General features: G+C 41.8%; 1 protein-coding gene across 2 annotated transcripts in view; it reads right to left on the bottom strand.

Annotated features, from left to right (window-relative positions):
* The window catches only part of znrf1 (zinc and ring finger 1), a 64,303-nt gene that overhangs the window by 15,634 nt on the left and 22,229 nt on the right, over positions 1 to 26,440 (bottom strand). The window lies entirely within an intron of this gene.

The following is a 26,440-nucleotide window of genomic DNA, read 5'->3' on the forward strand; positions in this document are numbered from 1 at the left end:
ACATAACCATCATTAGCCTACAGCCCAAAATCTTTAAGGCATGTGCAAACGATAATTATCCATCCATTATCGACACCGCTTATCCTCACAAGAGTCGCGGGGCGTGCTGGAGCCTATCCCAGCTGTCTTCAGGCAGTAGGCGGGGGACACCCTGAATTGGTTGCCAGCCAATCACAGGGCACACAGAGACAAACATCCGCACTCACAATCACACTTAGGGGCAATTTAGAGAGTGCAATCAACTTACCATGCATGTTTTTGGAATGTGGGAGGAAACCGGAGTACCCGGAGAAAACCCACGCAGGCACGGGGATAACATGCAAACTCCACACAGGGAGGCCGGGGCCGGGATCGAACCCACGACCTCTGAACTGTGAGGCGGACGTGCTAACCAGTCGAACCCCGTGCCGCCCTCAAACTAGAATTATTTAAAGGCAATTAAGATAATCGCACATTCAACTTTGATTAGACTGCAGCTTATACCAGCATTCCTGACATGCTTATAAATGAGGGAGCAACTTAAATTGAAAGCAACATTGTGGGCTTTTTATCTGTAAATGTTTGTAAATTGTAAAATATATACACAAATATATATGTACAAACAATGCATACTTGAAACTATGAAAGTATCTATGAATACAAAAATAAATAATTAAACTTAAAAATATTTCACTCTTCTCAGGTATCAAGCTTTTTAATGCAGAAGTGAAATCAGATGAGTAAAATTGGAAAAAAGCACTGTGCATAAGAAAACTAAAATCAACACTTGTATTGTTTTTGTTTGTTTGTTTTTATGTAAACTTTATTTGCTTTGCTTCACTAGTATGATTTAAAAGTTATAATTTAAATTGATCAACAAAATCAAAATGTGGTATGCACACTAAAACTGAAAAAAACCCTTAAAGATTAGAAGGAACATATTATTATTATGATTACTATTATTATTATATTAGCACTGTAACATAATACAACATTGCAATGAACTGGGTATTGCATGTTTTATTGTTATGTTTTGCCTTGGAGTGGAGGGATTGTGACAAATGTTTTGTTCTGTGGCTGTTAGAGTACTTTGAGTACTTCGTAGTCACACCATTTGTTTGCAAGTGTGGCAATGAGGGACGGAGAGAGAGGGAAAGACAGTGAGTGAGCCTGTGCGCTGTTTATGTTTCAGCGTGTCACAACGTCCATATAGTGTGTGCTTTTGTTGTAAATGTGAAGTGTACTGCTGTGAACCTCCGAAGACATTACAATGTATCGTTTTCAAAATATCATTTGATATAGCCAGGGAGTAAACCTCGATGTAAGCTATATCAAAAAATACTGCTTCTACCTAGTACAATGTAGTAAGTTGTCACACTTGACAGACCATTTGAAGAGGTGACCAGTCCGTCAGTCCATCACTGACCCGCGTTCCTGAGAAAAACCAAGGCAGAGTGTAGTTTTTTGGGGGGACCAACTGATGCACCAAATGGACTTCTGACTGACTGACTGACGGATGATGAATGACGGACCAACAAAATTTGGTAAAATACCCACCTCTGACCATTTGAACATACAGTATTAAACAGACTAAAGCAACCAGAAATATAATATATTACATGACTGTCTGAGGTCCGCCTGGACTGATCAAGTAAAAATGCACTTAATTTTTTTCCTTAATTGGTGGTGTGGTAGGACGCAACTATTTCTTCTTGAAAGACGGAGGATCTGAGTGGGAGTAAATTTGAAACACACTTTTTACACACACTATGGAGACAATGTAAGGAACATTTACAATATATTTTTTATTTAGTATTGATAGATTCATTGCCAGTAGTGGGGATTGCAAGTGGGGTGGCAAGACATTTGGTAAAGGTGGCAGCTGCCACCCCTTGCCTCACTGTAAAACCACCTATGGGCGAAAGTCAGGTTATACTCCGGACATGTCACGAGTCAGTCGCAAGGCACAAATAGACAAACAACCACTCGCCCTCTCAGTCACACTCATGGGAAATTTCAAGTCTAAAATCGGTACCAAAATGAACACATGAGCACATTCATAGCTGCTTCGTCCACAACTGATACACAGAAACTCAGTGAGCAGACTGGCTACTGCGTTCTTGCTCTGTGACTTCCACGTCACTGAAAGCCACAGACATTCCAGTGCAGAATTTAAGGATGGTGACAAAAATCATACCTGCACCTCACATGCATATTTTGTTTTGGTATTATGCCAAATCATTTTATATGGGATTACTCGAATAATCAATGTGATGATAAGTAGAATAATCAGTTGCAAAAATTCCAATAGCCCCGGCCCCTAGTAGGAAGTGTTTACAAGCGTATGGGGAAGGTTAATAAGAGTGTGGGGTGGCTGATAAAACTTTAAAATATATTTATAAGTAATTAAATGAATATTTAGTTGTGGATTTTTGTCGACTGTTTTCACTGAGTCCTGTTTATGGATTTCACTTGAGTTCCAGGCAGTCCTTACCACTTTCCAGCCTGAGGTTGGTTGGGGGGGTGGTTGTCCTTCCAGAACTCAAGTGAGATTCATAATAACGTCATAACATCTCTCTGAATTCATCAGTACGGCATTAATATTAGTCATTGTACACAGAGGATATGACTGTGAGTACTGTTATATTGTCTGCTAGCATGTTTTTGCTGAACCATTTGTGTTCACTTCATTGCTTAGAGTGTTAAAGAGCAGCAACATAGATGCCGATTTGCATTAACATTAAGGTAGGAGGGCCTTTTTTTGGACACCTTTTGGCTGTTTTAAATACACCGACAGAACTGGAGACTTGATAGAAGTGCATGCAAATGTCAGCAAAGCAATGTCGCCACTCCACTGTAGCCTACCATACAGTACTAGTCCACAACATTCACAAGGCTAAGCCATTTGGTGAGCTGTTGTATGCTGGTGAATGTTGCAGGTTGTACACTTAATGGCTCCGTTTTAATGGTCTGCACAGAGCATCCATGGCTTACACTATAAGTGAGGAAGCAGAGCAGAGACTCTTCTCACGGAACAATTCGAAACAGCTGCATGTTATCCATACTGGCCTCTGGAGGACTACATACGCAATCACTTGTATGATGTCTAACTGAAATTGTGTGTGGTTAAGTGCACGAGCCAAGTTCTTTTTGTTGCTGGTCATTAAGGGGACATTTGGGGAACCAAAATGTTGAGGTACACGATGAGGTAGCTCAAGATTGACAAACATGACAGGAATCAAATCTCACAAAATGTACTGAAGTTTCACATGGAGGCCAGTGGAAAATATAAGGTGGGTACAGTTAAGATGACGCAAGTAGAGACACTAATGCTCAAACAGGGGTACTTTTGCGTGGTTGGTAGCCCAGCAACACTCCTATGTCACCTAGGAACAGGGCAGTGGTCCAGTCCAACTTGTTAAATTGGTCCGTGTATCATTTTTGGCAGGGTTGCAATGTCCTCGTGGGGAACTGCATCGTTTCCCATGAAAGTCAACACACAAAGGCCATTTCGCTGTATGATAGCCTCTGCATAACTGTTGTGGAAGTATAACAACGGTGCCACAGTTAATGTAGTTTCTACAGAGTGTTATCTTGGGTGATGTTGACATTGACAATTGCCAAGTGAGCCCCTCCAACAGATCCAACCAGTGAAAATGCTTGAGCACCATCAAAGGTTATTTTCAAAACAAAGCTTCAGGATTCATCCATAGAATCCTATAACCAGACAGATAATTATCCCTTCTGCCTTCCTTGTTACAAGGTAGCATTTTTGTGGGCACCAAACCCATCCCTGGATTGAAAAACACTTTGTGAGACACCATGAGTAGCGAGTCAAGGTTGATCAGTGAGAAATCTGAGTCGGTCGGGAAAAAAAACGAATGGAATGAAATAGGATGGAGTCCAGAATGTTTATTGATGCAAAGTTCAGTACCTTCGGGCGGAGTTTAGGGTGTGCGAACACATGTTCTCCATAGGATGAGCTAGTTGGGAATCAGGTCCATCTCTGAGGCTCAAAATGAATATGAGAAAGTTGTTGAGGTTAGGTGCAGTTGCTCAATGTTCTCTCTCACGTGTGGCATCTCGAGAACAAGGTACATTGTACACGCACTCTCCATTGACAAGCAGCAACACACATGGAAAATTGCCATTTTAGATAGAAAAAGGTTTACTGTCAAAATGTTTTGCTATAGAAAAAACAGAGATTCTCACCAACTTCTGGCCACAAACTGACAATGGTGAAAAGCAACCAACAGTGTGTGTTTTTGCAAAACACACAAATCCTCTGCATGAGCTCCATTGTGGTTAGGGGTTAAAAGCAACTGCACCTATGGATCTGGTATTTATTATATTTTATCAAACAGCCAACCCTTTATCTTCTTTTGTCACTCCCAACATCTACAGCCACACCTTGGTGACACCAATGACAGTGTGTCCACAAATTATTCTCATTGTTTCACTTTTTTCACACTCTTTTATATTATGTCTTATTTCACGTTTTTCCTCAAATCTCTATACATATCTTAAAGTGTGAATGTGAAAAAAGAATTTTTTTTTCAAGATCATAAAAAAAATGTATGAGAAATACAAAACAAACATTTCAGCATTTTCCAACATTTCAAACATCATGTTTCTACAGCTTCACTGGAATCTACCTCTGGTAAATTTGAAGGGACATGATTTGAAAAGGCTTAAGGCACACACTTGTTAAAAAATAAGGTCCAAGTTGACCGTGTATGTCAACGCACAAACCAGGTATGAAGTCAAAGCAATTGTCTGTAGACATCTGAGACAGGATTATTTTGAAGCATAGACAGGAAATGAAAATGTCTGATGGTCCCATTCAGCAAAGTGGCCTTAAAGGGGAAGTCAACTCAAACATTTTTTTTCTTAAAGAATATGTCCGATGCAAGCCCATTAGTTGAAACAAGGCATTCTAATAAATATTGAATTTGTGGAATAAGTTTGAATTCACCTGTTTTTGGCTTACCCCCTGAGATGGTTAAAAATGGGTGGATTTTGCTACTTAACTCATATTCCACAAAATGCAAATTAATCAGAATGCCGTGTTTCAACCAGCGGGCCTGCAGAGAACATATTCTTGAAAAAATATGTTTGGGTTGACTTCCGCTTTAATCATCTATAAATAGAAGAAATTTATATCCACCAAGTTTGCTAGAGCTGGCCACCCATCTAAACTAGGTGATGGGGTCAAGGGCCTTAGTCATGGAGCTGAACAATAACTTTTTGGTTAGTCTTTCAGAACAGAAGCCACTCAAAAGCCCCATGGCAGCACCCCTGCAGTTTGCCCAAAGACATCTGAAGGGTGCATCTCACATAATGAAACAAAATACTTTGGCGTAAATGCTAGACGCCAAGTGGAGGAAACCAGGCACTACTCATGCCTGGCCAATACAGTAGAGCATGGTGGTGGCAGCATCGTGCTGTGAATAGGTTTTTCAGCAGAAGAAACTGGGAGACCAGTCAGGATTAAAAGGACATATGAATGCAGCAATTTACAGAGACATCATGGATGAAAACCTGATCCGGAGTGCCATTAACCTCGACTGGGACGGCATGTCTTTCAACAGGAGACCTCGACTCAATTTTATTTATAGACCACTTTAAGAAAGACTGCAGCTGAAACGGAGTGCTGCATATAAATACAAGTCAGACATAAGACAATTGAGCATAACATCATTTGACACAATAAAACTATAAAGTTAAGACAACAGAAACCCATAGGGCACTAAAACAATAGCAGAGTCTCAAGTTTTGTTGAAAGCCAAGGAATAAAAATATGCAATTTTAAAAATGGATAGTGAGGGTGTTTGTCTTATGTGCACCAGGGACTCATTCCATAGTTTGTTTATTTTTAAACTGTTTAAAGGGGGAAGCCTAATTTCGATTAAAAGTCTCTTTCACAAGGTTGTCCTGGCCAAGACAGCAAATAGTCATGGAGATAGCAGTTTGAGACCAGCAATGGAAAATGCTCTATCCCCTCTAAGCTTCCACTTAGACTTCTGTACCTCCAGGAGCAGCCGGTCAGCTGACCTAAGGCATTACAGCTGACCAGCTGCTGAGACAGCAGTAACATAGGGATGGAGCAGCTCAGAGAGTTAAGGCAGGACACGACCATTTCCAAATTTGAAGACCAATAGCAGAATCTTAAAATGATATTGTATGTACACAAGCAGCCAGTGGAGGGAGTCCTGAGTAAATATGTGTGCTCCCTTACATGTTCCAGTTAAGAGGCGAGTATTTTGAACTAATTGGGGACATTTGAATGAGGACTGGCTGACTCCAAAGTAAAGTGCATTTACAGTCATCCAAACAGCATGATGAATACAATGATTACTCGTTCAAAGTACTGCTGTGCGAATGAGTAAATGCTTCATATTTTTGCAAGGTGTCTGAGGTAAGCAAATAAATAAATAAATAAATAAGCTGAACTCCGGCACCAAGTTTGAAACCATTGTACACTCAACTTGAAACTAAGGTTTGAGACAGTTGCCTTCACAAAGTGTGCCAAGGGCCCCGAGTCAACAGGAAGTGATGTACAAGAAGGACCACTGAAGAAAAAAAACATCACTACAGATTTTTTCTTCATAAAAATTTAAGAAGCTTCCGTACCATCAAGCTGTACACTGCGGGTTAAAACAGTTTTGGTAAACAGTCACTGTTCATTCTCCAAGGCACTATGTTCGCGGTTAGTTAACATGGGCTCAGGTGTTAGAGCAGTCCTCAGTCAACCCAAAGGTTATGTTTTTTTCTCCTAAGCCCCTGTGACCATGCTGAAGTGTCCTTGAGAAAGATACTGAACTCCCAGCTGATCCTCATCCTGTATCATCAGTAAGTGAATGAGGATAAAGTGTTAAGCATTTTGAGTGCCTTCAAGGTGGAAAAGCACTATACAAGTGAAAGCCCACTTACCCATTAAAACACACTCAGGTGGCAAAACACTCACCAGCACCAAACCAAGTGCCTGTCACTGAGGAAATCCAGGCCGTAGGAGTTGAAAAAAATCCACCCTCCTTCCATTATCCGAAACGCTTATCCTTATGAGGGTTGCGGGCGTGCTGGAGCCTATCTCGGCTGTCTTCGGGCGGTAGGCGGGGTACACCCTGAATTGGGTTGCAGCCAATCACAGGGCCGCAGACAAACAAACATTCACAAAGATTATCGAAGCTAGGTTTTGGTCACTGGACGACCTGCTCTACCAATTGCATCAAAGCCACCCTGTACACTATGCACCTTGAAAGCATTCAGAAAACAGTTGCTGAAAAGCAGCCCTCAGATCATGTCTCAAAAGAATGAAATAGACATGCATCTCAATTTCAAACACATCTGGGCAACACCAAATGGACAAGGGGTCGTCACTGCGGAGTCACCTATTTGATAACATTTTTCTTTCAATTTTATTTTTAAAACATTTTTTTTTGTTTTTCTTTTCTTTTTTTGGGGGGGGGGGGGCATCGCTAAATTGTGTTTGAACCCAGTCTTATACTGCTGTCTACTACAATGTGAGTAGGCCTAATATTTTTTTGCAGATTTGGAATGGCTTGCAGGTGAGTACTTGAATAATACTCAAATTTTGAGTGAGTTGATTTTTGTGAGGAAAAAAAAGACCAAAATCAATTATTGCATTTGATGTTGGTTTTGTGTTAAGTTTTGCACCATCCTTGAACTGTTATACACACAAGCCCTTTGCACTGGGAAAACAAAACAAAATAAAACAGTATGTGGTTATTTTTTGATTGTTCAAAGCCTTTGTTGTAGAAGTCCTGATTGTTTGTACTGCATGCATTGAGAAATGTATATATCAAGATACTCTGATGTAAATAAATGGAGTGCACTTATATAATGCCTTTATGTACACCACCACTGTGCCCAAAGCGCTTCACAGAGGCTCACATTCACCCATTCATGCACACATTCGTATACCAATGGGTGGATGCAAGGCACACTAGGAGCAAATTAGGGTTCAGTGTCTTGCCCAAGGACACTTATGAGTACCCGGTGAAATCACAGCTGCGTAACAAGGAACTGGTGGGTTCCATGGCTATCGGCCATGCTGGACTGGGAAGCATTCCGACAACCCACTACAGCAAACATAGGGACAAGGAAAGGTTGTCTGTTGACTGAAAATGACATTGAAGTTGCTCAGGGCTCAGGTAACGACCAATCACAGCTCACTTGTTTTCTGAAGCTGCGCTTCAATTGGTTGTTGTCTGAGCCCTGAGGAACTGTGATGTCATTTTCAGTAAACAGAAGTGACTAAATGGCCGCCCGCTGAGATAGCTTCCTTTTTTGCTGCTTAACTCATATTCCACAAACGTATTATTGATCAGAATGCCTTGTTTCACCTAGTGGGCCTGCATAGAACATATTTTTGAAAAAATGTGTTTGGGTTGACTCCCCCTTCAGTTCTTAACTTTTACCGAACAGTTGAGAACCACTGATTTAGTCTGTCTGTGACATTCTGGCCAGCCGGGCTAACCTTTTTTTTTTTTTTTTTTTTGTCGGAACAAAGCTGACATTCCAGAATGTCCCTTGTACCAGGGAAGAGGAACTCAGGAGCACATCCTGAGCAGCTGTCTAAAGCATGTGGGAATGGCTGTGACTGCTAGTTCTTTGCGCCACTTCGTTGAAAAGCTCAGACAGGCATGCTGGAAACCAGCCTGTTCAAATGCCATGTTTGTGGAATATTAGGGGAAAAAAATATTAATATTACACAAACATGCCATTTGAGCAGACTGGGGGAGGCACGGCGGTAGACTGGTTAGCACGTGCGCCTCACAGTTCAGAGGTCGTGGGTTCGATCCCGGCCCCGGCCTCCCTGTGTGGAGTTTGCATGTTCTCCCCGTGCCTGCGTGGGTTTCCTCCGGGTACTCCGGTTTCCTCCCACATTCCAAAAACATGCATGGTAAGTTGATTGGACTCTCTAAATTGCCCCTAGGTGTGATTGTATGTGCGGATGTTTGTCTCTGTGTGCCCTGCGATTGGCTAGCAACCTATTCAGGGTGTCCCCCACCCACTGCCTGAAGACAGCTGGGATAGGCTCCAGCACGCCCCGTGACCCTTGTGAGGATAAGCGGTATCGATAATGGATGGATGGATAAAGAGCTGGGCCGTCCCAGGGGCAGAACGGTCCGTTCCGCCAATGCATGCAACGTGGTCACGAGGTGGCCAAAGTTCATCTCAACCTGGCCAAATGACAAATATTGCTTCCGAAATTGTGCAGGAGATTTTTCAACAGGAGATACAGCGCAAGTTCTACTAGTGCGACAAGTGATGAGACCTAGCAGCGCGAGCGGCGTCAGAGCCAGGACACCGACGTGTGACGCCAGCATGTCGCTTGACTGTCCGCTACTGTAGGAGTACGTAGCTTTAGTTGTGCTGAAGCTAATGCAAACAAATATTGCTATCTTGGTAAAGTTCACCAGCTGTAAAAAACTAAAGAAAATAAAAACATCCACGTCCCACCGCTCCTAACGGAACATCCACGCCGCCCTGCACGGACCCACGCCCACCTGCGCTAACTACATTGACATCAATTGGATTGGGGCTGTCAAAGTTAAAGAATTAACTATAGAGATTAATTTAAATTTGATAACGCATTAAAAAAAATGAACTCAGTTTTATTTATTTGCTGTAGTAGCTGACCTCTGCTCACTTTGCAGCCAAACTTAAGGGAGAATCACTGTCGCAAAGACGGACTATTACATAGATTTACTTTAATAAGTTTATGGTTAAGTTTAAGTTAAGGGAAATAAAATGAACTCTTAATTTTGGCAAATGGCTGCAATGACACAGAAAGTGAAAAATTTCAAGGGGTCTGAATACTTTCCGATATGGAGAGAGAGAGAGAGAGAGTGAGAGAGAGAGATGTGATATGCCATAATTTCTCCATACCTCTGCTTTCTGTCTCTTAACAAAATGGTGTATGTATGATATTCGTAATTGTACCCCATGTGCACAACAGCGAGCAGCACAGAAAGCAAGAATTGATCAATTGTTGAGAGTGAGTCTCAGAACTCATTGGGCTTTATTAATTAACGCACATATTTCTTAGACAACTTGAAGCATGTTAGGAGTACTCAAGATAATTGGCGATTCTACAGTTGTATAATATTATAGGATTTAAAATACTACTATTCACCATCAGGGACGTACTGGACCCAAAATTTGGCCAGGAAATTTGAGATGGAGAGGCCCGCGGTGCGCGCGACCTGAGGCCAAACATTTTGTTTACCCTGCTGTGTGGCAATGGCTCCTAATACTAATACTAACCAAAGAGTGCTGACAGTAGTTTCAGGTCTCATCATTTTTGTAATATACAACGCATAATACAATTACCAACAGCACGGCAGCCTGACACACACCTCTACCGGTCTAGAGCTAGTTATTGCTGGTTCCTGCTCCATTCCCTTCCTTCTCCCCCAATGAGACTACCACGTTTCTCCTCCCCATTCAAGACCAGCACCACCTCCTCACTGGCACTCCCATGATTGGGGTCACCCAGTCGTCAGTAACCCCTCTGCTAGTGGCCTTCCCAGCTGATGTTGCTACTGCTAATAATAACAAAAATAATCATAATGTATCACGATTATGTTCTCAATGTACAAAGGCAATCCATGTAAGGAAGGCCATGCATAAATTAACGTTTTCTTCATGTCAAGGTAATCCAGTTTATTTGATCACAAATCAAATTGTATGTAAACATTCCCTAAACGTTTTTAAGTGATCCAAGCACAAAGTCAGGTCACAGAGAATCGTGTTCTGATGGTGAGAAACAACAATCAATGATGCTGCATCCTGCATGCGCCATTCAACATGCTCAGGGTTTGTAGTCTGCTGCTTACCTTAAATTATTAGTTGAACAATAGCTATGGTCCGACAAAGGATAAATACATGTTGCTCTTGTGTCTGACGAGTCACTCGCCCAGCCGTGTGTACACACAGAAAGTGCCATGCGTCGTTGCGCTTGTTGTGGCTTTGTTAACATTATTGACAGGCAAACCAATAGTATAAATTGGCCTGTATTTGTTGACTAGTAGGCTTGACGTACATACGTTAAAAGATGGCTGTGTGTATTGTAAAATATATAGGAACTAGGACTGACAGAAAAAAAAAGACCTGCCATCTTTTTTCTGACTTGGTAACAACATGATGTGAAAAAAGATCACACTTGTCCTTCAACATGGCTCATAATTATGAAAAATAAACATGACAGCCATATAAGCTATAGACAGGCACACGCATCAACAGATGCCAGTTTAGAACAGTACAGTGCCTGGGAGCATAATGGATACACAAACGACTCTGGTCATGATCAATAGCACTGTAAAAGCTTGCCTACAATTAAAACTTAGATAAAATATCTGCAGAACAATATTAATTACCAATCAGATGATGTTTTGTTTAGTTCTCAGACCAGGCTCTCATCTGTTTTAAAAGTAGACGTGGCTGATAATTTTCAATAGCTGAAGAGGACTGGTAGATATGGGAGCAAGGGGGAATGTGATTGAGTTGTGCTGTAAAATAAAGATCACAAGGGGGCAGTGGGAGGGAGATGATTCATCTACTTTGTGCTATAAAAGTTAGGAGGAGGTGGGCACAGGGAAAAAATATATGGTGTCAGTAAAGGGGAAAAAACCTACCAAAGGCATAAGGTGGACAGTGTAACTGATAAAATGAGGGCACTATGGAGCAATCCAGAAAAGTAAGACTACATAAAGGGTGAATGATGAGAATGATGATGATAGGGTTAGGAGATATAAAGTGAGTGAGAGGGAGGAGACAGGAAGGCCATATCATTTTGAAAAAGGGCATATGGAAATTAAACTTTTAATGTCTATCATTAAAGGGGATTATAATTTCCATCAGTTTATAAGCAATATTTTTCAAAGGGAAAAGAACCCAAATTATTTTTGCAGAAATACGTTGTTTGTGTTAGCACTCGTCAAAACACGGTCGTCACATTCTTGTGAATTTGCAAAGACGCGAGAGTGACAAGACCTAAAAATGGCTGACCCATAAGCAAGTAGATATGTTATGAAGAAATATATTTTTTAGAATAAATAATTTGTAGAGTTAAGTAAACAACAGCTGATGAAGAAGCTTTGCATATTTAGACTACTGTATAACAGAACATTTTTATATCTTGGGTTTAGGTTTTTAAAGCAGTGGTCCCACTCCCCAACCATCGTTCCGCGGGCCAGTACCTGGTCGCGTCCAATTTGGTACTGAGACACACAGAGAAAGACAATTATTTTATTTATTTTTTATTTTTTTTGGCAAAGCGTGAGCCAACCACCCACCCCATCGATTAACTTCCGAAGAGCAATAGTCTAGTCTAGTGTAATTCTATGATTGACAATTGTGATGCTACGTGACCAGCTGTGAGCATATTTACTGCATCAGATGTGGCGTAAATGTGCACGACTGCAGCTAGTCAAAGTCTAGTTTTTCCTCCTAACTATGGTTTAAGTTGAAGTAAAGAGAATCCACCAATACATTAATAAAGAAGCAGTAAACAGAAAGCAATAGTAAAAAAAGGACCAAACGTGCAGCTAAACGCGCATTTGATGGGCAGCTATGACTTCCGAAGATGACGCTATTATGACACCCGAAGTTCCTTCCCATTTCTTCTGTGGCAGTATCCCGATGTGGAGGAAGCTGCTGTGCAAGGTATGTTGTCAAAAACAAGGCAATACAACAAATCTGTTGAATCATTTGAGCAAGTAGCACCCAGCCTGTCCACGTAAACATTAGCAGTTTAGCCACTAATAACTAGCCAGCATTCACCGGACGAAAGCAGCAATCAATTGCATCATCTTTTGATCATGCACACTTGCAAGTAGCAATGATTCTAACACATCATAACTTTAAAATGATTATGTTAACATTTTTAATTACTCTATAATTTATTATTGTTGTTGTACCAGTGCTTTAAAACTGGTAATTGAAAAGCAATGAAAAAAAAAAGATTTTCGTTGTGCTGCTGCAAAAAAAAAAAAAAAACATTAGTAGGCGTTGCCTCCAAATGTTCCTAATCAAAGTGGGAAGTGGCCTGGAACTCCTTATAAACACATGTATTCACAGCCGAGGCTGCACTTGAAAACACGCACGCACACACAGAGATCCACACAAAACCATCATTCCAGAAAGCCCTACTGAGGTGGAAAGAGGGCAGACTGAACATCGCTAACAGTCTGCCGTCATGACCAAAAACGACATGCCTGAAAACTGTTGGCTTGATTACATCATCCCTTATAACTCATGTAACACTCACCAAAAACCCCTCAATACCTTACTGGAATGACCAGTTGTTTCCATGGGAACAGGACAGAACAAGCGAAAGGGAAAATAGACAGAGGGAGACGGAAGAATTCGAGAGGATGGATGTTGAGTGTGTGGAAAGAGGAGATCTTACAGTAACAGAGGAGAAACACGTTTTACAGTATGTGTCACATAGGTGACGAGACCTTCGATGGTAGTAAACGGTAAGGTGGAGAAAGGTAAAAATGAAGAAAGAAGGTTACAGTCTTGTTTGGAGACGACATGGGCTTGTGTTTTGCATTTGTATATTCTGGCACCATTAGGGTTTAAATTAGGTCGTTGGAACTGAAGGAGTTCATGAACGTTCAATCAACACCACAGTCATCCTCCAGAGAGCACATCGGACTCGGTAAACAACACTACTCTAGCAAAGCGGCAAGCAAAGTTGTAGCTACACACACAGCTCCTGTGCGGGTCCCCTGAGACTCACCAGTTAAAAATAAGGTGTTGCATGTGTCCAACCAGGTCTGTAAACAAAGCTTTTTCAGCACTGTACTGAGTTTGCTTAAAAAAACAAGGAATATGTTCAGGACTGCAATCAATCAAATTAAGGAGTAGTCCAGCAAGGATGGCCCATTTTTCACTCAATTGTTCACATACAATATTAATACCCAATATTCCCCACTACTGTAATACCGTGCAATACTCAACATTCCCCACTACTGTTAGTCTAGTTTTATTTTTATCCAATGCTGTTCCTTACATTTCACTACAGCACTGCAGCACTGTCACTTACTTAGAGTATTTTTCCTCTGTACTATGTACAGGCCAAAATGAGTGTTCCTCATACTTTTTATGTAGATGTATGTTGGTGTGTATATACATGTGTATATACACATGTTACTGCTTATATTTACATAGGTTTGATCCTGAATGTTTGCCGTCAATGTTATACATTAATGGCCACATTATGCCGCCGTCCCTGTGTGACCTATATCTTTGCTGCTGTAACAATGAAAATTTCCCCACTGTGGGATCAATAAAGGCATTCTTATCTTATCTTATCTTATCTTACATAATTCTTTTAGTATTTTTTTGATCAGGAAAATTATATTCGCATTTTGATTTTTATCGATTTGTTTTAGAGAAATCAGTAAATAAATAACTACCCAAAATATAGCTACACCCCTGTTTTTCCCATGTGTGGTGGCATTCAGAAGAGGAACCGGACCCAATTTGCAAAGCTGGACATCTATCTGACAGACTGGTCTGTTTATCCGTCACTGTTACAATACAATACAATACAATACAATTTTATTTATATAGCGCATTTCATAACAGCTAGAGCTGTAACAAAGCACTTTACAAACAATACAATAAATAGAACAAAAACAATAAAAGGCTGAGATACATGTATTCATAAATATAGACATAAATGACATACAAATATAAATAAAATATAAATAATGAAGCCAATAAATTGACATAAAACACTGTATACAATTGACACCGAAAAAGAGCCGAAAATTTCAGGTCTGATCAAAAGCCTGAGAAAAGAAATGTGTCTTCAACCGGGTTTTAAAACTGGACAGAGAAGGGGCTTGCCTAACAACCAATGGGAGGTCATTCCAGAGGGAAGGACCAGCAGTTGAAAAGGCTCGATCCCCTCTGAAGCTCCTCTTGGTCCTCGGCACCTCGAGCAGCGCATGTTCCGCAGACCTGAGGCTGCGGGAAGGTGCGTAGGAGTGGTGGAGCTGAGAGAGGTACGCCGGGGCCAGGCCATTTAATGACTTATAGACAAATAAGAGAATCTTAAATTGAACCCTAAAATGCAATGGGAGCCAGTGAAGGGAGGCCAGAATTGGTGTTATGTGCTCCATCCTCCGAGCTCCAGTTAGTAGGCGGGCAGCAGAATTTCGGACCAACTGGAGACGTTTGAGGGAGGACTGGCTGACTCCAAAATAAAGTGCATTGCAGTAATCTAGTTGAGATGTAACAAAGGCATGGATGACTGTTTCTAAGTGCTTTTGGGAAAGGAAGGGCTTTACCTTAGCCAGCTGTCTAAGGTGAAAGAAGCTCGACTTTACAACAGCGCTGATTTGCTGGTCCAATTTAAGATCACTGTCCATTTTAAAACCCAAGTTTGAGACTGTTGGCTTTAGATATGAAGCCAGGGGTCCAGGACAACAGAGTGGGATGGAGACGAGCCGCTGGGACCGAACACCATAACTTCTATTTTCTTTTCGTTGAAATTTAGGAAATTTAGTGACATTCAATCTTTGATGTCCTCTAGGCAGGACAAAAGTGGTCTTAAGGAGGAAGCCTCTTTTTTGCTTAGCGGGATATAGATTTGAGAGTCGTCCGCATAGCAATGGAAGGAAATACTGTGTTTTCTAAGGATGGAACCCAGGGGCAACAAATTCCGTGAGAACAGCAATGTCCCCAAAATAGAACCCTGTGGAACACCATACGATAGAGGGGCAGAGCGGGACTCAGAGGAACCTAGGCTAACAGAAAAAGTCCTGCCACTCAAATGGGATCCAAACCACTCTAGAGCGCACCCGTCTAAAAATAGAGGTGGACCGGCTATAGGCGGGTACTATTTTTTACCCCCAGAAAAAAGGCGAATGACGGATGACGGAAGGCTAACCACGCTGCAGACAGATGACGAATAATAAACGCTCAATTTTTTGTAAAATGCGCAGCTCTGCCAATTTGCCCATTCAAAATCATTGTACATACATAACTAATAATGTCCAAAACCGATAATCAATCAGCACCAAAATGTATGTGTGCATCTCTACATATGCCCACTTCAACCTCTAAAAATGTTATCACAATTAGCCTCTTCACTTATAAGAAAATAAGGAAATTAGCATTTTACATGCAGTTTCTCTCATGCCAGATCTAATTTCTTTGAGAAGTCCTCAAGATACAAACACAGTGCATTCTGAGAGGCTTTTTGTAAACTGCATTGCTTGTAAATCGTTATATACCTGTATTAAATTTCAATCTACAAGGGTTGGCTTACATTTTTTTCAAGTCCACCCCCAGTGGGTATACCCGCCACCACGTATCCTAAAATGATGCACCCTAAGCGGCCATATTTGGCTGGAGGGTCAGCCACCTCACTGGAGCTCCTGTATTACAAATTTTTTAATGTTCATACATGCATTTTCTGTATCGTAAATCCACACCGGGGAAACGGGCATGCTGGATTTTTCCAAGTCCAACTTTGAAATATCTCCACACCAACCTGCCTATCCAACGTTGATAGGCAGTGGAAGCTACCACTTCAGTGAGCACATGCTGCACCGCGACGTGTTCCCTTTCTGGAGCCATTTTTGTCCGCTGCTCGGCAGCTGAACGCTTACTGCTGCCCCGAAAGCTGTAGTGGTATTAGCCACTTAGTTGCGGGGGCTAGCTTCCAGGGCTGGCTACTAGCCTATGGAGTCTAAAAAAACCTTAAGCGTCACTAAATGTCTGAAAACTGCTACCAAAATTCATATGCGCCTCCTTACTATTGTCCACTTCAACCAATAAAAATACAGATTTTAGCTCCACTTTGAATTCAGTGAAGACACATCCTTCTGAAAAGACTCAATGATCTTAATATTAACTCATCCTTAGTGCTTTGGATCAGGAAACTTCTCTCAGGCCGCCCACAGAGGGTCTGTGTTCAGGGGAGCATGTCAGATGTGCTCACTGAAAGCACTGCACATAAGGGTGCGTTCCTTATATTATATATATATATATATATTCATTCATTCATTATCCATACCGCTTATCCTCACAAGGGTCGCGGGGCGTGCTGGAGCCTATCCCAGCTGTCTTCGGGCAGTAGGCAGGGGACACCCTGAATTGGTTGCCAGCCAATCGCAGGGCACACAGAGACAAACATCCGCACTCACAATCACACCTAGGGGAAATTTAGAGTGTCCAATCAACTTACCATGCATGTTTTTGGAATGTGGGAGGAAACCGGAGTACCCGGAGGAAACCCACGCAGGCACGGGGAGAACATGCAAACTCCACACAGGGAGGCCGGAGCCGGGATCGAACCCACGACCTCTGAACTGTGAGGCGGACTAGCTAACCAGTCGACCACCGTGCCGCCATATATATATATATATATATATATATATATATATATATATATATATATATATATATATATATATATATATATATATATATATATATATATATATACATACATATATATATATATATATATATATATATATACATTATACATACATATATATATAATATATGTATATATATATATATATATATATATATATATATAATATATATATAAAATAACATATATTATATATATATATATATATATATATATATATATATATATATATATATATATATATATATATATATATATATAAACATATGGTCAATGACACTCATCTTAAATTGTTTGTTTGCAGATGAAATGGCCTTATCAGGGGTGTTGAACTCCGGTCCTCGAGGGCCGCTGTCCTGCCTGTTTTCCATCTCTCCCTGCTGCAACACACCTGTTTCAAATGATCAGCTCATCAGCAACCTCTACAGGAGGCCTGATCCTGATCCCGATCGTTTGAATCAGGTGTGTTGGACGAGGAAACCTCTAAGACATGCAGGAGGGCGGCCCCAGCGGACTGGAGTTTGACACCCCTTGGTCATTACTTGAGCCCTGAGCAGTTATGATGTAACTTTCTGTCGTCCAGAAGTAACAAAATGGCCGGCCCCTGAGATGGCTAAAAAGGGGTGGATTTTGCTGCTTAACTCATATTCCACAAACACAATATTAATCAGAATGCCGTGTTTCAACTCGTGGGCCTGCTGAGAACACATTCTTGAAAAAAATGTGTTTGGGTTGATTTCCACTTTAAGTAGACATTTTGGGTATCTATACTTAAGTGGAGTAGTTATTTTTCAGCGTACTTTGTACTTCTATTCCTTACATTTTTACTCAAATAACAGTACGTTCTACTCCTTATACTACAAAAATAAGCCTTGTTACTATTTCATTTTGAATTGTCTTCATTCCGGTTTATCATTGTTCAAAACACCTAGCCAGGTAAATGGCACTCGTCTAGTTCGAGTGATTTTGATTGTGGTTGGATGAGAAGTATAAACATTTCCCATTGAGACACTCTATTGGTTTGCATGCGATGCATTGCACCTGCGCGTGACGCAAATAAACAAATCAATGACAACTCACTACACTTAAACTAGTGCAGACGTAGACCTTTGATGATACGATATCAGACTGTCCATGTCTCAACAGAGTACCAGCAGCAGGAAGGAGGTTTGAACCGGAAAAGCCAGCCAACCATCGCACATCCCTGGTTGTATTTGGAGGAGTTTTTGCAAAACAACTCATCAAATGCGCTGAAAACCTTGCGAACCGAAGTGTCACCAGCTCATGGCAAAACTCATGGCAAAACTCTCAAAAAGCATATTGCGGTAAGCTGAAAATTTATCATTAAGGGTGTTGAGAGTTTGAGACTTGATTCGACTTCAGAATAAATGTTATGAGAGTTTAATGTATTGCTATATACAGAGGTGGACATACTGTCAGACTGACAGATCAGTCTGTCACTGATGCACGTCCGATTTGCTGACGATTGATTAATGATGGACCACTTTTTTTAAATGACAGACTAAGCATTGACGGAAGTGGGTTTTTTGTCTGTCAAAGTAATCGTCACTAACTGCTGTCACTGACGGACGCCCGTTTTGCTGAAGTTATTTTGGGGGACCGACTGACAAACCAATGGACTTCTGACGGATTTAACTGATGGACTGACTGGTGGACTGACCAATTGACATTTACAATTGGGTTCGTCAAAAATGACGGACTGACAAATGATGGACGGGTGCCGCTGATGGATGATGAATTATGGCCCACAAAAAAATAGTAAAATGCCCACCTCTGGCTATATATGTAATACCTAGTAACATACTAGCACCAGCTAATAGTAAATGTATTATGTTTGCTATGCCTCCGTACTTATTAGCGACTCCTGTGACACCACCCAAGCTTTTGTCCTTAAAGTCAAATTTTGGGGGTTCATCTGATTATTATTCCCTTCGATTGGCTGGCAACCAGTTCAGGGTGTACCCTGCCTACCAGTCTGTCCCTCCGTCCCGAACGGACGCCCATTTTTGGGATGGAGCACGCGGGACAACAAGTTTTGAAAAGGGACAGACTAAGCAAGGGTGGAAGTCGAATTTAGTCCGTCCCACTAATCAGCCCTCATGCGTGTGACGTGCCGCGAGGCAGCCAAAGTTCATCTCAACCTACTCGGCGAAATGGACAAATGACAAAAATTGCCTCAGAACGCTTCAAACATGCCACTAGTTACCCAACTGCGCGTACTTACTTGCATTGGGAACGCCCCGGCGTGAACGCTATGCACTGCGCACGTTCGGTCTGCACGAAGAAGAAAAGGAAGAAGGAGAGGAAGAATGAGACAAAGAAAAAGAAGAAGGAGAGCTGGTGATTCACCACGGGAAATTTGACACCTGAATGCCGCAGCCGCTTCATTCGTGCACATCGGAGGGGGGAGGGGCTTTGCTTGGTAGTAGACGACAAATAGCAAAACAAAAAAAAAGGTTTCGAAAAGGTTTCTTGCCCTGGTAGTGCTAGCTGGCCGTGTCATACAGCTCAGGATATCCACAAACCACAACCATAATCTTTTCCTTCATTTTGCGCTCTCCATACAGACCGGCTGAGTGTACAGGACGCTGTGGGTGACGTAGTACTCCTTGATGCTGATTGGCTGCCGTGATGTGAAGAGGGAAAAAGGTTCATTTGTTTTAGCCGTGACGAATGGGCGGATTTTCGGTGCTTCGCTCCGCGTCCCACCGCTCCGAACGCATCATCCGTGGCGTCCCGCACGCAACTGCGCCCGCCCACGCTAACTACATCGACTTCAATTGAATCGCGCTGCCAGATTCAATTGAACATAGGAGCACCGAAACTGCTCCTGCACGATTTGTTTCTCCACACACGGACTGATGGTATCCACTTCAGAAGTGGAGGGGAAACCAGCAACCTGAAGGGGTGACTAATGGAAGCGCTCCCTGGACCGGGCATCTCCTCCCATCCGTTCAGACTTAATGACCTCTCTCACGTCTGGTCCATTGATATAAACAATGACCACTGTTAAATAAAACAGTTACATTACAACTCTCGACTCCCTCACTTCGTCTCCTTACATACTTACATACAGTACAATGTGTGGTGGCGGTTCGTCAAACCGTTAACCCAGAAATGGGTGCCCATAAGACAAGTGGATTCATAGTATATTAGCTAGCTAATGAGCTTTAAATAAACCTCTGCTATTAGGATCCCTCCCATGGCATCATTCACAGAGTTTTTGTTTTAGGACGGAACCACACCACACCACACCATATAAGGACGGAGGGACGAGGATGCAAGGGTATCCAGGTCGAAAGACGGAGGACGGACTGGAAAAAAAAGGGTGAAGTACCCAGCTCTGCCTGCCTACAGCTGGGATAGGCCTCAGCACGCCCGTGACCCTAATGAGGATAAGCGGATTGGATAATGGATGGATAGATGGGTAATTATTACACGAAATTACACAACATAATTACACGAATGCCAGATTACTTAGAAATCCATGTTTAGACTATCAGGACATATAGAATAGATTGAAAAGAAAATCTTTGACTTCACAGTGCATTTTTTCCCTTGGATTACTTTTACTTTTATGCTTTAAAGGGACGATGGCCACGTTTTCACTAACAAGTTCATTTTATATATTTTTTGATCAGGAAAATTAAAAAAAATTGTCATCTTCTATTTTATCAATACATTTGGGAGAAATTAGGAAATAAGTGACTATGAATACCGCCCCTTGTTAATGAGCAGAGTGGCCGCGCCCCCTACTGTTCTATCCTTGTTCGGCCGGAGTCACGCAAGGGACCGATTCCAAACCCTCCATTGGAAATCATTATACTTTCATTGCTTATAACGTCCAAAAACGGCGATCAATTGGCACCAAAATGTATGTCTATCTACTAATGCCCACTTCAACATATCAAAAGGATTAACCTCTCCGTGGCTGATTTATATGAGAATGAGGAAATGTGGAAGTCAGCAGAGCTATATAGGCTGGAACCAGCGCACACTGCTTCTTTGATTAAAAAAGAAAAAAAACACTGCTTCTTTTCTGATCACAGTTAGGACAGGCGAGGCATTAAACACCAGTCAGGATATTTACAGAGACTGAAGTAGAAATGAGACGTGCACATTTATTTGGATGAGGAGTGCCCCAGCTTTTCGGCTTACAACGCGCCGTCCAATTTGGAAGGTAACAGCCGAAATGGCACGATCCAATACGACTGTGCAGTCAGCCTTGCTGGAACTTTTCGTTCGCTGTTCGATGAGGGCTTTTGTCACTCTCAATCCGCTTCACTCGGGTAGAAGGGGATGCAAGCAAAATGCAGAGACACCGCGCGCAACTGCTTGCGAGGCGACATGAACACAGGCTCATCACCTCCACACGCTGGGCGGACAGTAAGGAGCTAATGTTGTTGTGCTAACGCCTTTTGTTTTAACGGCCTGACGCTAGTTGCTGCTATTAGCCGTCCCAATCCTACCTTTAGCCGGGGAGGGAAGCGGGGGGCTCCAATCTGCCTGCTGCTTTTGCAAGCCGCCATCTCCCTCCCTCCTGAAACACGAGTTTAGCGTTGCTAAATGTCCGAAGTATAACCAGTTGGGGTTCGTGTGCGCATTCATGCTCTTGTCCGCTTCAGCTTGTGAAAGTGGAGGAGCAATCGCCACGGTATTTTTGATTTTGTGGAGGTGATCATAATGAGATCACGTTTTATGTCAATAAATCCAAACTATTGTGCAGAACACTTTTATACTTTTCACAGGTTGAAGTGGACAAGACAAATGTGCATTTGCATTTTTGTGGCGATCGGTCACCGTTTTAGACAACAGAACTGACAAAGCGAGAAATATTACCAAGCATGCCATCCTCGCGTGACGTAGGCCGCTGAGAACGGAAAAAAAAAAAAAGACAGACCACGCCCCCTTTTGGGGCGGGGAAATTTGTCGTAAAGCTAATCACAAAAAAAGACCTTAAATCACTACTACGAGTCTTTTGAGGTGGGCATTTTAGTACTAATGTCGTTTTTACATGCCTATTAACCTATTAGATAAGAGCCAATGTTAAGCTCACCCAAGTGTCATTTTAAGTCGTTTTGAAACCATTACTTTTGCACTTTTGTACAGAAATGAAAAGTTTGAGTTGCTACTTCATCTTCTTTTAAAGTCTTTAAATCATAATATCTATACTTCTACTTGAGTAATGAACGTACCACTGGGAAGAGGTCACAGCGACAACTCAGGACTCACTGGAGAGTCTCCTTTTTGACCTTGAAATGCCTTGGGATTCACCCAGAAGACCAGCAAGAAGTAGCGATGGAGAGGGAAGTCTGGGCTTCCCTGCTATAGCTGCTGGCCCCATGACCTGACCCTGGATAAGCAGAAGATTATGGATGGATGGATGGATGGATGGATTTGATAAATAATTGTCGGTATTTCGTACTTTATCAATGTCTTCTGACCTCACATGCTCCCTTCTCAACTGGTTTGTGTGTGAATATCATTGCTTTGAATACATGTTTTTAAAATGAAATGCAGTTACTAGGAAACGTGAAGGGAGTGTGTATTAGCAATAAAAATGACAACAATCCATTGTTGTTGTTTATATTGTCAGAACAACAACAGCAGACACATAATTCTCAAATCTTTTGCAGCTATTTCTGCAGTCTGTCCTCCTTTTTCCCCTTGATGTAATTCTGCAGCTTTATTGAATGTAAAATCTGTGCGTGACCTGTCCTCAAATGCCTTCTCTGTGAATTCACCGTTCAGCGACACCATGGAGAAGACAGGGAGGCACCGTGAGTATGCAGATGCAACTCGTACATGTGTATGAGAGAAGTAGAAAAAACATTGTAGGGCTGACCAACAGAATATGTGTGAATCCCACACTAAGAACGCAAAGAACCACATGTTTCCTTCATCTTCCTGAAACCCTCCAATGTGGGGTCCAACCACAACATCAGTTTTACTGAACACAATTCAATGCAACTCAACAATGTCTGCTTGTCCCACATACATACATTAGTGCCATTGCCATTTATTGGTGTCTGGCATTGCAATGTGTCTCGAACGATGTGTGACAAGGGATTTCTGAGTTGGTTTCAGGGATTACATAATAAAGTAGTAAATTCAATCAAACTGTTGCATTATCACTGTTTGGACTTTAACCAAACGTTACTGTGAAATGTTATGGAAGACCGCCTATCATCACAACAAATCTAAGGTCATGTATACATTTGACAGACTTGGTTCCAGGAGATTGTCAATTCAATAACTTTAACAGCATAAACAGACAAGTATTTTGCTAAATTAATGAGAGATTAGTGTGCTACAAAAGCTGATAGTGCACGTCAGACGGGTGACAAGGGTGAATACCTGTTTCGCCGCTTTATGACAGGAGCCTCTAGTTGAACACAAGAAAACTGAATGAATATTCAGAAATGGTGTTAACTTTCAAAGCTAATACAAATATATATATATGGGATAAGATTTGCAAGCATGTTACTAAGAGAGCCACTATACTCAAACTCCTTAAAATAGAAAAAGGAGGACAGACTGCAGAAATAGCTGCAAAAGATTTGAGAATTATGTGTCTGCTGTTGTTGTTGTGACAATATAAACAACAACAATGGATTGTTGTCATTTTTATTGCTAATACACACTCCCTTCACGTTTCTTAGTAACTGCATTTCATTTTAAAAACATGTATTCAAAGCAATGATATTCACACACAGACCAGTTGAGAAGGGAGCATGTGAGGTCAGAAGACATTGATAAAGTACGAAATACCGACAATTATTTATCAAATCCATCCATCCATCCATCCATCCATCCATAATCTTCTGCTTATCCAGGGTCAGGTCATGGGGCCAGCAGCTATAGCAGGGAAGCCCAGACTTCCCTCTCCATCCCTATTTCTTGCTGGTCTTCTGGGTGAATCCCAAGGCATTTCAAGGTCAGAAGACATTGATAAAGTACGAAATACGGACAGTTATTTATCAAATCCATCCATCCATCCATCCATCCATCCATCCATAATCTTCTGCTTATCCAGGGTCAGGTCATGGGGCCAGCAGCTATAGCAGGGAAGCCCAGACTTCCCTCTCCATCCCTACTTCTTGCTGGTCTTCTGGGTGAATCCCAAGGCATTTCAAGGTCAAAAAGGAGACGTCACGCGAGGATGGCATGCTTGGTAATATTGCTCGCTTTGTCAGTTCTGTTGTCTAAAACGGTGACCGATCGCCACCAAAATGCAAATGCACATTACTACTCTTGTCCACTTCAACCTGTGAAAAGTATAAAAGTGTTCTGCACAATAGTTTGGATTTATTGACATAAAACGTGATCTCATTATGATCACCTCCACAAAATCAAAAATACCGTGGCGATTGCTCCTCCACTTTCACAAGCTGAAGCGGACAAGAGCATGAATGCGCATACGAACCCCAACTGGTTATATTTCGGACATTTAGCAACGCTAAACTCGTGTCTCAGGAGGGAGGGAGACGGCGGCTTGCAAAAGCAGCAGGCAGATTGGAGCCCCCCGCTTCCCTCCCCGGCTAAAGGTAGGATTGGGACGGCTAATAGCAGCAAGTAGCGTCAGGCCGTTAAAACACAAGGCGTTAGCACAACAACATTAGCTCCTTACTGTCCGCCCAGCGTGTGGAGGTGAAGATGAGCCTGTGTCTAAATCTATGTAGCTCTGCTGACTTCCACATTTCCTCATTCTAATATAAATTAGCCACGGAGAGGTTAATGCTTTTGATATGTTGAAGTGGCCATTCGTAGAGATTTCAACATAAATTTTGGTTCCAATTGATCGCCGTTTTTGGACGTTATAAGCAATAAAAGTACAATGATTTCCAATGGAGAATTTGGAATCGGTTCCTCGCGTGACTCCGGCCGAACAGGGATAGAACGCTAGGGGGCGTGGCCATTCTCCTCATTAACAAGGGGCATTATTCATGGAGTTACTTATTTCCTATCCGTCCATCCATTATCGATACCACTTATCCGCACAAGGGTCGCAGGGCGTGCTGGAGCCTATCCCAGCTGTCTTCGGGCAGTAGGCGGGGGACATCCCGAATTGGTTGCCAGCCAATCGCAGGGCACACAGAGACAAACATCTGCACTTACAATCACACCTAGGGGCAATTTAGAGAGTCCAATCAACTTACGATGCATGTTTTTTACTTATTTACTAATCCCTCCAAAATGAATGGATAAAAGAGAAAATGGCAACTCTTTTCATTTTCCTGATCAAAAAATATATAAAATGAACTTGTTAGTGAATACATGGCCATCCCGGCCCCACCGTCCCTTTAAGTAAATTCAAAGGATTTTATTTCAGTGTTGTAGCGATTGTTTAGTATTAAATATTATCGTATTTTCCGGACTATAAGTCGCTCTGGAGTACAAGTCGCACCAGCCATAAAATGCATAATAAAGGGGGAAAAAAACATACATAAGTCGTACTGGAGTATGAATTGCATTTTGGGAGGAAATTGTGCGCTTAATACACATCATATCCGATTGTAGATCGCTTAAATAAGTCTTTTATTCATCCCCGACCATGTAGAATGTTTCCAAGTCTCCAAAAGTACTTATGTATTCGTTGGTAATCCGGTCTTCCTCCCCTCTCTACTGAGTGTGCTCCTCCTTACGTGTGTGGCTGCATGATGCAATACCGCAGCCAGAGGCAGGCAACTGCCTGCTTGTGGTTTCTTCTTATTCAACAATCGTCTGTAAGTAACTTAGACAATTGTGTGTACCGGTAATGACCATGCAAAATTTATATACGAGCTGAATTGTGGATGATTGTAGGTTGTTGACTCAACATACTAATTGCTATCGCTAATCCTAATCTCGATCGCTAATCGTTAGCATAGGCTCATCTTGTTCATGTCTATGAAAATATATGTGTTTGTAATGCATGATTGAGAGTATTTTCTGTTTCTTGTGCAGTTTCACAATATAACGGCACCATGCCCGTTTTGGGTGGATTTTTGGACAAAATGGAGGGAAAAG

Source organism: Filicampus tigris, chromosome 4, assembly GCF_054856515.1.
Source record: "Filicampus tigris isolate MCC_2025a chromosome 4, RoL_Ftig_1.0, whole genome shotgun sequence".
In the NCBI taxonomy this organism is placed as follows: Eukaryota; Metazoa; Chordata; class Actinopteri; order Syngnathiformes; family Syngnathidae; genus Filicampus; species Filicampus tigris.